This window comes from Augochlora pura, chromosome 11 (assembly GCF_028453695.1).
Source record: "Augochlora pura isolate Apur16 chromosome 11, APUR_v2.2.1, whole genome shotgun sequence".
NCBI classification, from domain to species: Eukaryota; Metazoa; Arthropoda; class Insecta; order Hymenoptera; family Halictidae; genus Augochlora; species Augochlora pura.
Window position 1 is genome coordinate 3,440,614 of NC_135782.1, and position 13,127 is coordinate 3,453,740.

Sequence of the window (13,127 nt, forward strand, 5' to 3'; positions counted from 1 at the left end):
GAGAAAAAGATAACCGGTTTGAAGATTAACATAATTTTTATTTATTTGTTATGAGAATTGTTTGATTCGGAAGGCAAATATGTAAGGACGTTATAATAATACCTTTAACTAAAAATGATGTACCAGGCAAGATGGTTCAAAAAATATTGTCCTGAAATTGATAGAAACATGTTTAAATCGTGTTTAAATATACAGAATATTTTGAAGTTCCAAAATAATAATTATGACTAACAAAGTGTAGATTGAAAAAATTGTCCAAAGTGAAACTGTTGGTACGATTCACAGGACTCAATTTCACATGTATAAAACTCCAGTAAAATGTCTACTGCAAGTTAGAAAAATTATTTTACAATTTACAGTTAAAATGGCTTCGACTGTACAAAGTGAACTTCGGTTAAAATATTTTCCCCGGAGACGTCCCGGCCAAATATAAAAGAGCAAAGCGTACGAGAATACCCGTTCGCGGAGGCACACCTTTCCCGTCAAGGACCCAAAATTTCTAAAGCGGTACCATATCGGCGACACTCCCCTACGTCGATCGATGTTCCGTCGACTGTGAAATTTCTGCTCGCCTCCGAGACTCCCGACTTTTTTTTTATTTTTCTCTCCAGCAAACTGCACGGAGCCCCGGCGATACGCAAATATCGATGGAAAACAGAAGCGAAAAAGTTGCAAAGGAGTGGAACCGACGGAGGGGGAGAGGGGGAGGGGGAGAAAAAGACGGAGAAGGTGACGCATGAACGGAAAGCGGAAGTAACGGAGCCGCTCAATGAAAGAGCCTCTACCCCTACAGCGGATGCGAATGGGCAACCAGCCCATTGAAGATACCTCGGATATTCGCAATGCGTATGCGCAGGGCTGTCGTTTCTCTTTATCGAGCAACCCGGCCGTCTCTCTCCGTTTCCCTCGCTCTGCCTCCCTAGCCCTCACTCTCTCTCTCTCTTTCTCTCTATTGGTTTCTCCCTCTATCGTTCTCTCTCTATATATCACTCTCTCTCGTTCTCTCTCTACCCTCAGCGCTCTCCGCCACCCTCCGTCAGTCGCTTCCTTCCTTCCTCTTTCGTCAGCCGTTGTTCTATCCGACGGATAGTACCCGTCTCTCTCTCGCTCTCTCTCGCCGACATAGCGCGACGACCGTTTATTTTCATTCTCGCTCCTGTTCTTTGGCCACGCGATTTTTTTCGCTCCAAATTGTCCATTGTCCGCGGCCCCGGACGCCACGCGTTTGTCAACGATATCGACGAGCAAAGAACGGCATAAATATTTCGCGCAAGAACATCGAACGCGAGAAACACATTTTATAGCAGCACGTTGTGCGAAACAGGGAGCGTAACTGTTGTAATCGATATGGTGGGAGTCGTACGACAAATGCGTTTTGGTTGTTAAATAATATTACTGTACAACTGGGATTCTTTTTACGTTGTCCATGATTTTTATTTGAGATTTTTCGATGTTCAAATATTAATGGTAAATGGAAAGACGCGAGTCCGATACGATATCGCAGGCCAAAGGGTTAAAACCGTACAGAGTGTAAATGGTTAATATTTAAGTAGTCACAGAGAGGTAGTTTACGATTCTTCATCTTCAACAGCCGAACTGGTACATCCGTTTAAGGTGGAAAAGCGACGGAACCAGGTCGCTTTAATAATTGACAAAGGAAAACGTTAGTTGAGCGCGCGCGCGCGCGCGAAACGAATATAATTCCTGTACCAGACTTGCTCGACAAGTTTTATTACACCGTTGGAAAATAGCCATTGTCTGGCTGCATTGATCATGAGCCCCGGTTCCGTTCGCCTGGCCGACGGAGGAAATCTAAATTCGCCGCGATACATAAAACCCGATTAGCCGGGCCGCGCGGCGCCGTTGCTCATTCAGGAGAGGCTGCCGATCCCGGGAGCACTTCCGCCGGACCGGATGGAAAACACATCTGCTCCGTGAAAATATTATTAGTCGAATCGATGAACCGCATCCGGGCGGGCCGGGCGGATAAGAGAAGAAGAAGCCGCACGGCTCGTTTACGGTGTAATCGTCACACCCGTATTACTAATTAGCCGCTAATTAAGAGCGTTCCCCCGCGCGCCGTTCAGTCCGCCCGGGTCGTTACAACGCACGAGGAGAGCTTAACGAACACGAAACCTTCTGCCTCCCAGACGTGGGCGTGCTTCCGCTTCGCTTTAAGAATATAATCCGCTATCCGGCGCGGCGTTCGGTCGCGTTCCGGGGCAAAACGAATAATTGCGCGGAATAAAATTACGAACGGTGACTCAAGCCCGGATCCGCTAACCGGGAGGAAACGCGAGCGAGGCGTATTCGCGACGATCGAACCCGGCGCGTAGGATGGTCGCAATATTATCTGCTTTGTACACGTACTTTATTTTTTATTCGGCCAGGTCGTCGCGTTTCTTCGGGTCTCCCAGCGATTTTCCATGCTACGCGAAACAATATTCTCTCGACGGGATATATTGAGCGTTCCCGCAATCTTTCTCTTTGCTCGATGATAACATCGCCGGCCGGTCGTCGAGTCGATATGAAAAATCTCGTTGTGCAACAATCGACGTCGGTTCCGACCGGTTTAGAAAAAAATACGAAACTTCTATTTTCGCCACGGCCGCGGTCATTATTTTTGCTTGGCCGTAAGTGAACTACGGACCTTCTGCGTTCGTCCGGAAAAATGAACGGCCGGCGGAAAAATCTGCGAAGACGTCAGAGATAGTTCGGATAGTTCGGAGGAATACTTTATAATTGCTGTTCATCAAATATTTCTTATTATTGCGCAAGGGTCTATAATCTAATGAAATAAAATCGTAGCTAAATACAGTAAAATACAGCAGAATAAAAACCATCGGCAAAAACACCAACCATAATTAAAAAATACAGAAACCATGGCAAAAAGCGTACTTGTCGAACCCCCCTTAATTATTAAGTAGCGCGAGACGGAACGGCTTGGCAACGATCAACCGGCAATCGCGCTTTCGTGGGACAGATGCATCGGTGTGAGAACTCGTCGGAACCCTACCGAAATGCCACGGCGTGGATCCGTGGATAGGCGGCGAGCGCGTAACTCTTTTTAGGAGGAACGTGAGACAGGAATCACGCGTCGGCGGTCCGTGTTAAAAGAAAAGACGAAACACGTGTTTCTGGAAGAAATGTTCCGAGCGCGGCGCGGCCGGAATTCCTCGTAACGACCCTCCGTTTCCTCCCGTGCATAATTCATCGGCGACTCGAAATCCCTGTACGGTACGTACAGCACGTACAACGTAATCTCGGACACTCGTGAAACAATAACATTCCTAGTTCCGTTCCTCGCCAATAAGGCGCGACACAACTTTCGCGTTCCGCGAGCTGCACGGCCGGAGTACGAGGCGACGAAACGAGACGATTTTTATGGAAATATAAACGGTATACAGTGTATTTTATGCATATACTGTAAATAATATTAATGGTAAACGTTGATGTATTAATAACGCTATTATAATTACTATATATATCGTCATGTCTCTTTTAATAATTCTAAAGAGTTAAAAATAACGTAGCGACGTCTTTAAATTCTTTCAGCGTCCTTTCGGTTCTGTATCCGAGGCTACGAATGTTTGTCATGCATGCTTGAAATCCGTAGTACAGTCGCGACCGCGGAACACGGGGTTCGAGAACAATCAAACTGGAAAGTGTACTCCGGCGAACAATGTACGCAGCAATCCGATATATTTTCTCAGTGATTTCATCGAGCGTTACAGTAATCCCGAACCGAAAGCCGTATTGCACGGTGTGTCACGTTTGCTTGAGAAAAAGATGACGCGCGGATGCCTTGTTACGATCGAGATCGTGACAAACGATACGTGAACGCCGCGTACTCCCTGCAAAAGCGACTTTGTCAACAGAGCGCAGAACGTATCTCGTATTCCTGATTCAACTCTATTTGCGACGAAATTCTATATTTTATCGTATTAATGTTGCAACAGGATAGACGCGAAAAAAAGTCAATTGAGGAAACGCGATTAAACGGAAAATAATTCTGAATTAAAATTGCAGCAGATATTATTTTACCGCTATGGTAAAAAATAGAATTTTAGAACGCTTCTTTTCGGCTCTCTGACAAAAATAGTGTGAAAATATGTATAATTTGGTGTTATCGGTTTATTCTATTTTCAGAACCGTCGCAGTTTATTGTGTCGCATGTAGACTGCTGATTATGTGCATTTGCGATAAAAATAAATTAAGGAAATATTTTTCTATTCAATTTTTCTTGAAGCGTTTTTCTTTAATCTCGCGTGATTATTCTGAAAAAATAATAATAATACAATGATAATATCACGATATAATAATATTAATTTTCTAATTTGAAATTACTTTTCTAATGCGAACAAAGGACAAAACTTACCTCTAAAGATTGTGCCCCATCGTTACACCTCGCAAGAAACGTCGATTCCTGTTTAGCAGGAGCGCTCGTAAAGCCCCGAAACGTTTGGAATAATAGCAGCGTGTGGCTCGCGGAAGACAAGGTAATTTTTTGAGCTGCGTTCGAAGCTGGCCGTGGAGGAGCGAGAGGTAGGCAGCAGCGGACAGGGATTGATTTTCTATTCAAGAGGAACACGGGCGCAGAGCTAGAAGCAAACAAAAGGTACGAGGAGAGTCTGAAGGATAGGGAGGGAACCGTGGAAGAACCGCGGGGTCCAGGGGACCCCGCTTCTCCGAATCGGTGTTTAGAGGTTCATCCGGCTTCCCTCTTAGGACCCCTAGGTCGCTACTTCCGCTACGGCGGCATTGTTTCCTTATACGTTTTGGGACAGTCGGCGCCCGGTGGAAGGAAACATTTTCGCCACTTCCCGTCGTTAACCGGAAACTAATTTTACATTTCCTCCGATCCGAAAACTGTCGGCCGACCGTATTGAGCAGCGCCACGTCCGTTAACGACCGTTATTCCCCGCGGGAATCGACAATGAAAACTGCAACAGAGATTCCACGACTCTGTTTCATCGGGTTGTTAAACCTTTATGAACGAAGCTTATTGGTTAATAAGATTATATTATTTAGGAATTTATCTGTAAGAATTATTCGATAATTTTTTTGAATATATCGTCGTACCGCTTTTTTTTTTTTACTTAGACGAGGCGATCGAACAGAAATGATTTCATAGAGAAACGCATGAATTACACGGTTCCGCGAAAAGAAATCATCGTTCCATTGGCCCGATGATCGAATGATAGTAAAAGACGGCTCGCAGAAGGATTTCTGCCGTCGGAACGGCGTACGGTACCGTGCACGCTCGTTCTCGAAGTGAAACGCCAGGCAATCTCTTTTCTGCGCGTTTCGCAATTATGCATTCCGTGGCGCTCGCGCTCCGATTAATCATCGATTGTTCTTCGCTTACGCATGGATTTATAACAGCGAGCAGGAGAGAGATAGAGAGAAGGGGAGCAAGAGGAAAAAAGAGAGAGAGAGTAGGAGATATGGAGAGGGAGAACGAGGGAGAAGGTGAGCTCGTAAGGCGTGCGTACGCTGAAGGATGCCGATTTTCCGGTGTGTCGCGACCGGAAACCGGACGTGACGTTTAATCATTCAGCGATGCCAAGGAAATATCTTTCTATCTACGATGCGAGGTTTTTCTCTTTTATTAGAATTCGATATTTACCGTTTTCGGTTCGGTTCGTTCGACGGGTCGCGAATTCCGATCGGAAAACGAGCGGACGGCCGCCTAATCGAACGTATTGTAACGAACGTTTCCGTTTTACGTTCGATCGTAAATCCGCGATAAAACGAACGATGCTCGCGGTGGATTTATAGCAGGAACAATTATAGAGCAGGCTGGAGAGAAGAGACTTTTGGTATACTAAATGAAACGAAAATATTATTTGGCCTCTTATGAGACAGAGAATTAAATCAATTTTTCCTTTTTAAATAGCAGTGACATATGGAAATATAATAATATATTTATCTACGTAGATAAAATTATACTTCGTCCAGATTTTTCTCGCTAAATATTTAATGTTACGTCCACGCTGTTTTAACATCGACAAACGAAGAGAATTCGACTCGCGGCGAAGCGAATTCGATTTGGAAAAAAAAATGATTTTGCTGAAACGACAGATACGTCTCTCGTTCTGATTTCATAACGAAAATAATATGTTTACAAGTGGTTCGTGGAACGGAAGCAAAAACGCTGCGCGAGAGAGTCCGCGGTTCTCGATTTCCAATGCCGACCCGTGGCGCGTCCGTAAAAAGTTCCGCGTCGAAAACGGACGCGAAAAAGCCAGGTATGTATATGCTCCGCCTCTCTCGGCCAACGTTCGCGGAATGTTATGTAACATCGCGTTCTCCGAAATAAAGTCGGCTCCAACGGTTTTAAAATATCCAAATTCCTGGCCAAGGAGATCCACGGGGGACGGTGGTTCTCTGTCGCGTCGACGACGGCGCGCCGTATGCGCGGAACAGCACGGCTGACAGGAATCCGCGATAAATAAAAAAAGCAAACAATCATGCGGACCATACCGCTCGCGTCGAATTCCAAATTAATTCTTTTCGCCCTTTGGCAAATTCAATTAACCTACTCGCAAATTTTATTCGGTCGTTCGCAAACGAAATTCCCCCGTTTTGCAAAGCAAATTTTCACCATTTTGCGTGGGCAACTTTTGACGTGAAAAGAATTTTTATATATTACCCTTTTGCAAATCAAATTCACCTATCTACAAATTAAACATAGTTGAATGTAATTAAATGTATTATAGATTAGGCAGGCTGAATAAGGGAGTTACAGACAATTCGTTGTTTTTATACTCTTTTAAATTTTTAAAAATTCTAATAATTCTCTACGACTATTCTAAATAGAATATCAAATAGTAGAAATTTTTAAGCACTGTGAAAATATTATAGTACTACGGTGAACCGATAAAATGACAAAGAAATGCATGAGCACGGAGTTTCTGCCTCTTGCGGCCAACGAGGACTGGTTTTATCTCGCGCGAGCGTCTTCCTAATCCGAATACGTGTTACCGCCGTATCCGTTGAACGATATTCTAACGTGGATAGAAATATATACCGTCTCTGCAGGTTCATCGCAGCGGATCCATTATGCGCCGATCGGGCCACTGGCGACGGGACAACTGTATCGCGTTACATTCAGCCGAGAACTGAATGAAAACACGCCCGTGTAGCGGGATCGCGTTAAATGAACCTTGACCTTCGTGAAAGAAGTCTTTCGTGGAATCGAAGAAGAGCCACGGCGCGGCTAGCTAGTATCCGCCACGACCGGCCGGAAGCGGATATGACGCGTTCACGGATCGTTTAAAGTAGCCACGGAAAAGAAAACAGGATTTCGTCGTTGATCCGAGCATAATGGGCGTTCATCAACACCTACGGCGCCCGGTGGGCGTGAAAATAAAACCGTCCGCGCGGTATTGCGAATTTTCGAACGGTTGGATCCCCTGTGCACATATACAGGCCCCCAGGTACTTTTAAAATAACGATGCTTTAAATGTTGTTCCACACTTGACGGACTGGTGGTTTTTTTTTCTGAGATTTTTTCAGAGATTTCCACTGACATTGCTGCGAGACGAACGCTGCGAATAAATCTTAATCGCAGTTCGTTAGAAGCGTAATTCAATCATCACAACACCATAAAGTTTTCGTTAATAATTACTAAATTAATGGCAAAGTGATCAAGCTAACTCGATGTCGACACTAACTCTGTTACAAGATACGGTTTCCTGAATGCACTCGCAATCTCCGTAGCGTATTATCGAGATATAGTACACTCCTTGCCAGTGGTATTCGAAATCCGGCGTATACTAAACCGAGTTCCGTACTTCTGCGTAGATTAGGGTACCCCTACCTGCGATATATATTTATCGATTCTCTGTTATCTGGCGAACGCTTGTCCTTGAAACCGGATCGCACGATCCTCTCTTCCTCCCTCACTCTCTCTCTCTCTCTTTCTCTGCGCGCGAAACTCTCGAGACCGGAAGAGGAAATGACGCGTCAGATCGGTTAACGGCTCGGATAAAAACCGCGATATCACGGGCGAACCGGAAGTGTCCGGATCCCGGATGTTTTTTTTACCTATCGAATTGCAAAATAACTACCGGATGAATGGCAGCCTCCGTCTGTATCGAGCGAAACGGTTCCTCTCTGCCGCCGTTGCGTTACACACAGAGGTCTGCCTGCCTGCTTCCACACACGCACGAGTGCCGTTTGTGTTTGCGCGGGCACCGCGCGAATAGAACGTATTGTTTATACCCGGCTGTAATGTAGTTTCCAAATGAAATTGCCGGCCGTTTGGCTCTTGGCGCCGTAAACGCCGCGCGCCGATTTCCTCGAAAATTTCGGACAATCTGAAACACGTGTTCCCGTTTTAGTTAAAATCGGGCGGCTCCACTGTTTGTTCGTCGGACGGCACCGAGAGCCGTATATGTTTATTCATAAACGGGGGAATGTTTAATGAATTTATAACATGTCACGTCGGGGGCTCTCGAACGATACTATTCGCGTGTTCACACGCGGAATTGCGCCGCTACGGGGGAACGTCGTTCCCTCGAATTTTATAGGTTCGTATAAAATGGCCCCGATAGAATTATCTACACAATTGTTTCTCCGATATCGACGCGTCCCGTGTACGGTATATAATTTGCCGAGCGTTGCCGAACATTGGCGATCCATGGGAAACGGACACGTGTAAAGAAAATGGTAAGAGACAGAAATTAAGAGGGAACGTAAATTGTATGTTTCAGTAATTTCGACGATAATGATAATAAATATTAATTGATCGTCGTTGATTTAAAAAATAGAGGAACCAACGTTAATTAATATTTCCCTCTGATTTCATTAAAATATAACACCGGGGATCGCGCAATAATTGCATCTGCATCGATCACGGCGCTGCATATACAATTCTCGTTTAAAATAATGCGAAACTGTTAGCGTCCATTATTATCATACGTTTAAAAGATAATACGAAATTGTTGGCGTCGATTATTATTGTTATTCGTTTACAGAGACGATAGGGACTGGTTAATGCCGTTTCTAATTATTCAGAAGTTATTCGAAGCTGTTAAGGCGCGTTCTTATTATTCATTCGAAACACGGATAATTAATAACGGTCGAGAGGGATTAATGAAATTCCGCTTCGGATCGCCTAAATGTATAATACGAACGAACGAAATTACAACGATTTCGTTGATGCCAGGTACGCGCGAAAGGTTCCCCGCGGCCGGCCGATATTACGAAATTCAGGGAGCGCACGTTAACGTGTCGCGCGAATTAAAACCAATTAATTATTCCCGTATCATTTGCGCTTTGCAAATTAAATTTTCCAAGGGAGCTTCGCGCGACTCGCCGTTTCGTGCCGTTTCGGCCTGTCGACGGCTGTTTGCTAATTCATCGCGGCGTCCAACCGACAACAGAGACTGTGTCGCCTTTGACGTGTCTTTTTTCTTTTTTTTTTCTTTCGCTCGACATCTCGGATCCCACGTGTCGAGACACTTTGTCAATCACCTGTCGTCGGCAGGCCACGAGTGGCCCGCGCGCGCGAGCCCGAGCCGCTCACGGAACTCCATCGATGAGAGTCTTATTAATTTATGACTCGCGCACTCCCGCGCCGAGGAAAGCTGCTCGGGCGAAATCGGGAACACGAATTTAATCGTGCCCGATCGGCGAACCAACGTCGCCCGAGACAAATCGAATTAATTCCACAGTTTGGCTCGCTCTGAAAGCGATCGCGGGACGGGGGCGTTCCGCCGTGCGTGCCGATCAGGAGACCTAATAGGCTTTTGATGTTCACCGTTTTATGCTCCGGAGGAAATGCGACACGCATGCCGAAGGTATACACACCGACTCGTTCCTGCAGCGTGACTACTGCTGTAACCACACGTTCCCGACGGCAACCACTCGCGCGGAGTCAAAGCTCGTTTAACACTGCCAAGCGAGTCGCACTCGTGTATACAATCCTGGGGAGAAAATAACAACAGTTTAATGCCTCTTATATTATTAATAGATTTTAAATTATTATGGTACGTTCTAACATATTTTCAATAGAGATTCAACTAGAAATTATAGATTAGAATGGGCATCGAATAGAAATCTAAATTTAATTATATTTTAAATAGAATTTTTTGATTATAATAGACCTCGAGTAAAAATAAAAATTTTAGTATACTTTAAACAGAGATCTAGCTAGGAATTTTAAATCACAATAATTTTTTAGTAGTTTAGTTTGATCGATTTTAAATAGGGGGTGCTAAAATCCTATCGTCGCAACCCTGCTATTCAGAGAATCTTCTCTTAATTAGCAACAGATATCTTGTTACAGTAAATTAACCAACCAGAAATCATTCCGTCCGAGCAATTAATTGAAATAGTAGGAATACAAATCAGTTTGCGTAGCGAAGTGCACCGGCCCAGGTAAAGGTGAATTAATTGTGCCGAAAGTAATATTGTACGCGTTGGAACAATCCATTCGTTTCCCACTTAATTAAACGTTGGGAGGGCCCTCGAACGTAATAAATGCGAGTAATAATGAAATTCTCCCGGTAAATATTGTTTTCCGTGGGCACTGTGTGCGTGTATATGTGTGCGCGCGTGTGTGTCGCCGTTCCGTAGGTAGGAAATGACTCACGGTAATTTAATTCCCGCAAGATCTCATTCTGCAGGCGCGGAAGAACCGGGGCCAATGACAACAGAAACTCTTTCGTTAAATTGATTCCGTGAGGAGGCCTCGCCGAGACGTCGTCGCTTAGTACAAGCTGTCGTACCTCGGCAAAATAAAATTAACTCGGATTCCTACGTGTCCCGAGCGTGGCTCTCCCACACCCGGCCGATAGAAAGCGTCCTCGTACGTACGTGTACTCACGGGAACGTACCGGCGACGAGTGTGTTTAATAGATCCGTGTATATACCCGCCACTTGAATGTAAAGATTGCCCTTAATGAAAACGCCGGGAAATTCAATAAACGATAAAAAAAAAACACGTAAACGCATGTTAACTTCGTGTACATGCAACATAGAAATAAAATAAAATTAAGATACTGCAAGTTGGAAAGGAGTTTAAGAAAAATATTCTGAGTACTTTTAAAAAATCATTGAACAGTTTCTTCGAATATTCCCCGGAATATTCGTGCTCTTTTGATCGAACATTTTCCGCCAGGTGCGGTAGAAACACGTACCCGCCCGAATCCCGCCCGGTTTCCAGTACAAATTTCCCCCAGCGTGAACTCGTGAAATATCAAAATCCATTAGCCGCTGGTGCCCACGGCGAAAAAGATTCGCGGCGCGGCGAGAGCGAAATAAATATCTCGCCGCGGCTGATTAAAGTATTCATGGGACAATTAACGGAGCGCGCCTACGTGTGGAAGGCGGCGAGGTTCATCGTACCCGGTGTCGGCGGGGTCGGTTTAATCGGTGCCAGGCTTAAACCGAAGAAATTGCGATCCTGGATCGCTATCTCGCCGGCAAGATTAGAAATTTCACGGACGACCGAGTTCATCGGCGGAATCGATAAAAGCCCGGGCCAATTCGATTGCGAGATCGTAACGAAATCAAAGGTTGCCGGCAGAGAGAGAGAGAGAGAGAGAGAAAGAGAGGGAGGGGAGGAGGAGGAGGATGGAAAAGTGGTTTGCTGCGTGTGTATCGATTGGGGACGCGGTTCGCCCACGAGACTAGCCTACATTCTAGCCCCTTGCTTCACCCTTCTCGGCCGGCTTGTTTTCCCCCCCGCGTCGGCACCGCCGCGCAAACCACCCGGCCCGCGCCACGCCGCGCTACAGCCGCCCCTCTCGCGAAGCCTCGAGTCCTCATTCAACATTCCCTCTTCTCAGCATTCCGCTTCCCCAACATCCCCTACTCCCGGCGCCGTTCAATCGCTGCTCGGACCACAGATGAACGAAAGGAGGGGAAGAGCCTGCGACGTTCAAGAACCAGGATCGGCCGGCGGGGTCGCCGGAGCTCTGCTGGAGGGGTGGCTAAAACAGAAGAATCGGATGAGCCACGACGGTGCGAATAGAATATCCAAAGGGAAGCGTAAACTCTCTCCTCTCTCTTTCTCTCTCTCTTTCTACCTCTTCCCCTGTATCACAGCCTTTCAGTATCCGGCTGAATGGACTCGGCGAAATACGAATTGGCCGAGGAACAACAATGTAGGTCGATACCACGCCGATAGATACCGCGACACCGACACACTGGGACAGTCGAGCGAGCTGCTTTTCATCCACTTTAGGCTGCGCCCCGAAGGGTTTCCACTCTTCCCTTTGCATTAGTATAATGACTCGTTCCGAGGGGAGAGACCGTCCGAAGAATGCGCCGCTACGGAGGGAGCTGTGTTTCGCGGGAACGAGGCGAGCTGGCTCCGAAGAGAGCTCGAAAGCATGGTCTAGAATGCTGCAGTTCTCGACGAGCGAGCGAGAGTCGTTCGAGCGGTTGATCAATGATCCGGAGGATCACGAGGCGATCCTGCCGGGTGTACCCGCGGCCGGTGATTAAGTCGTCACGACCCAAGGGTTGGACTCGTCGACGAACCTCGGGGTTGTTCCTTAAATACCGGCCGAACCGCGACTGGACTGGTCCAGTGGGCTACCCTCGATTCAGGGGCGGGGATTTATTTAAAAAGTCGGCGCCGTTGATCGATCCGCTCTTACCTTTCCGCCCAGTGACTCGATAAACGCTCTCAAAACCGAATTATCCTCTGACGAGTCTGAAATAGGTCAGCTCCGGCGACCCGGGCTCGTCGGATCGAGCCAGACGGCCGGATTAAAGTTGTCCTTGAACTATCACCGTCCCCGAAAGAATAGCCGCGCGAGAAGCGGGCTCTCGGTTACAGGTGGAGCCGAAAGGCGCATTACCGACGACGTCGAGGGACGCGTGAAAATCGGCAAGGGACGACGGGCGGAGACGCGGAGGACCGATGCACGGAGGTCGGACGGTGATGACGAGGGAAACCCGGGGACAAGGGGGGGGGGGGGGGGGGGGGGGGGGTAAAGATGAAGAGAGGAAGAATGGAAAGAGGGAAGAGGGCGAAGGGATGAGGAGAAGCGGGAAGAGGGAAAGAGAGCGGCTGCACTCGGAGGGAAGAAAGGAACGGCGGCATCACCATCAGTAGCTGCGGCACCCCGTCGGGCGGTGTTCAGGGGATGAAGCGAGGCCGCGTA

At 46.7% G+C, this 13,127-nt stretch overlaps 1 long non-coding RNA gene across 3 annotated transcripts in view; it reads right to left on the reverse strand.

Moving 5' to 3' along the window:
• The window catches only part of LOC144476908 (uncharacterized), a 29,441-nt gene that overhangs the window by 2,401 nt on the left and 13,913 nt on the right, over window positions 1–13,127 (reverse strand). Inside the window, exons 1-4 of one of the 3 annotated variants that reach the window (XR_013495102.1) lie at window positions 10,604–11,130; window positions 9,820–9,935; window positions 4,379–4,943; window positions 103–151 (exon numbers count right to left, since the gene is read on the reverse strand). This is a non-coding gene — a long non-coding RNA (uncharacterized LOC144476908). Of the gene's footprint in view, window positions 1–102; window positions 152–4,378; window positions 4,944–7,033; window positions 7,498–9,819; window positions 9,936–10,603; window positions 11,131–13,127 lie in introns of those variants that run through there. The other 2 variants (XR_013495100.1, XR_013495101.1) reach the window with 2 other exon arrangements.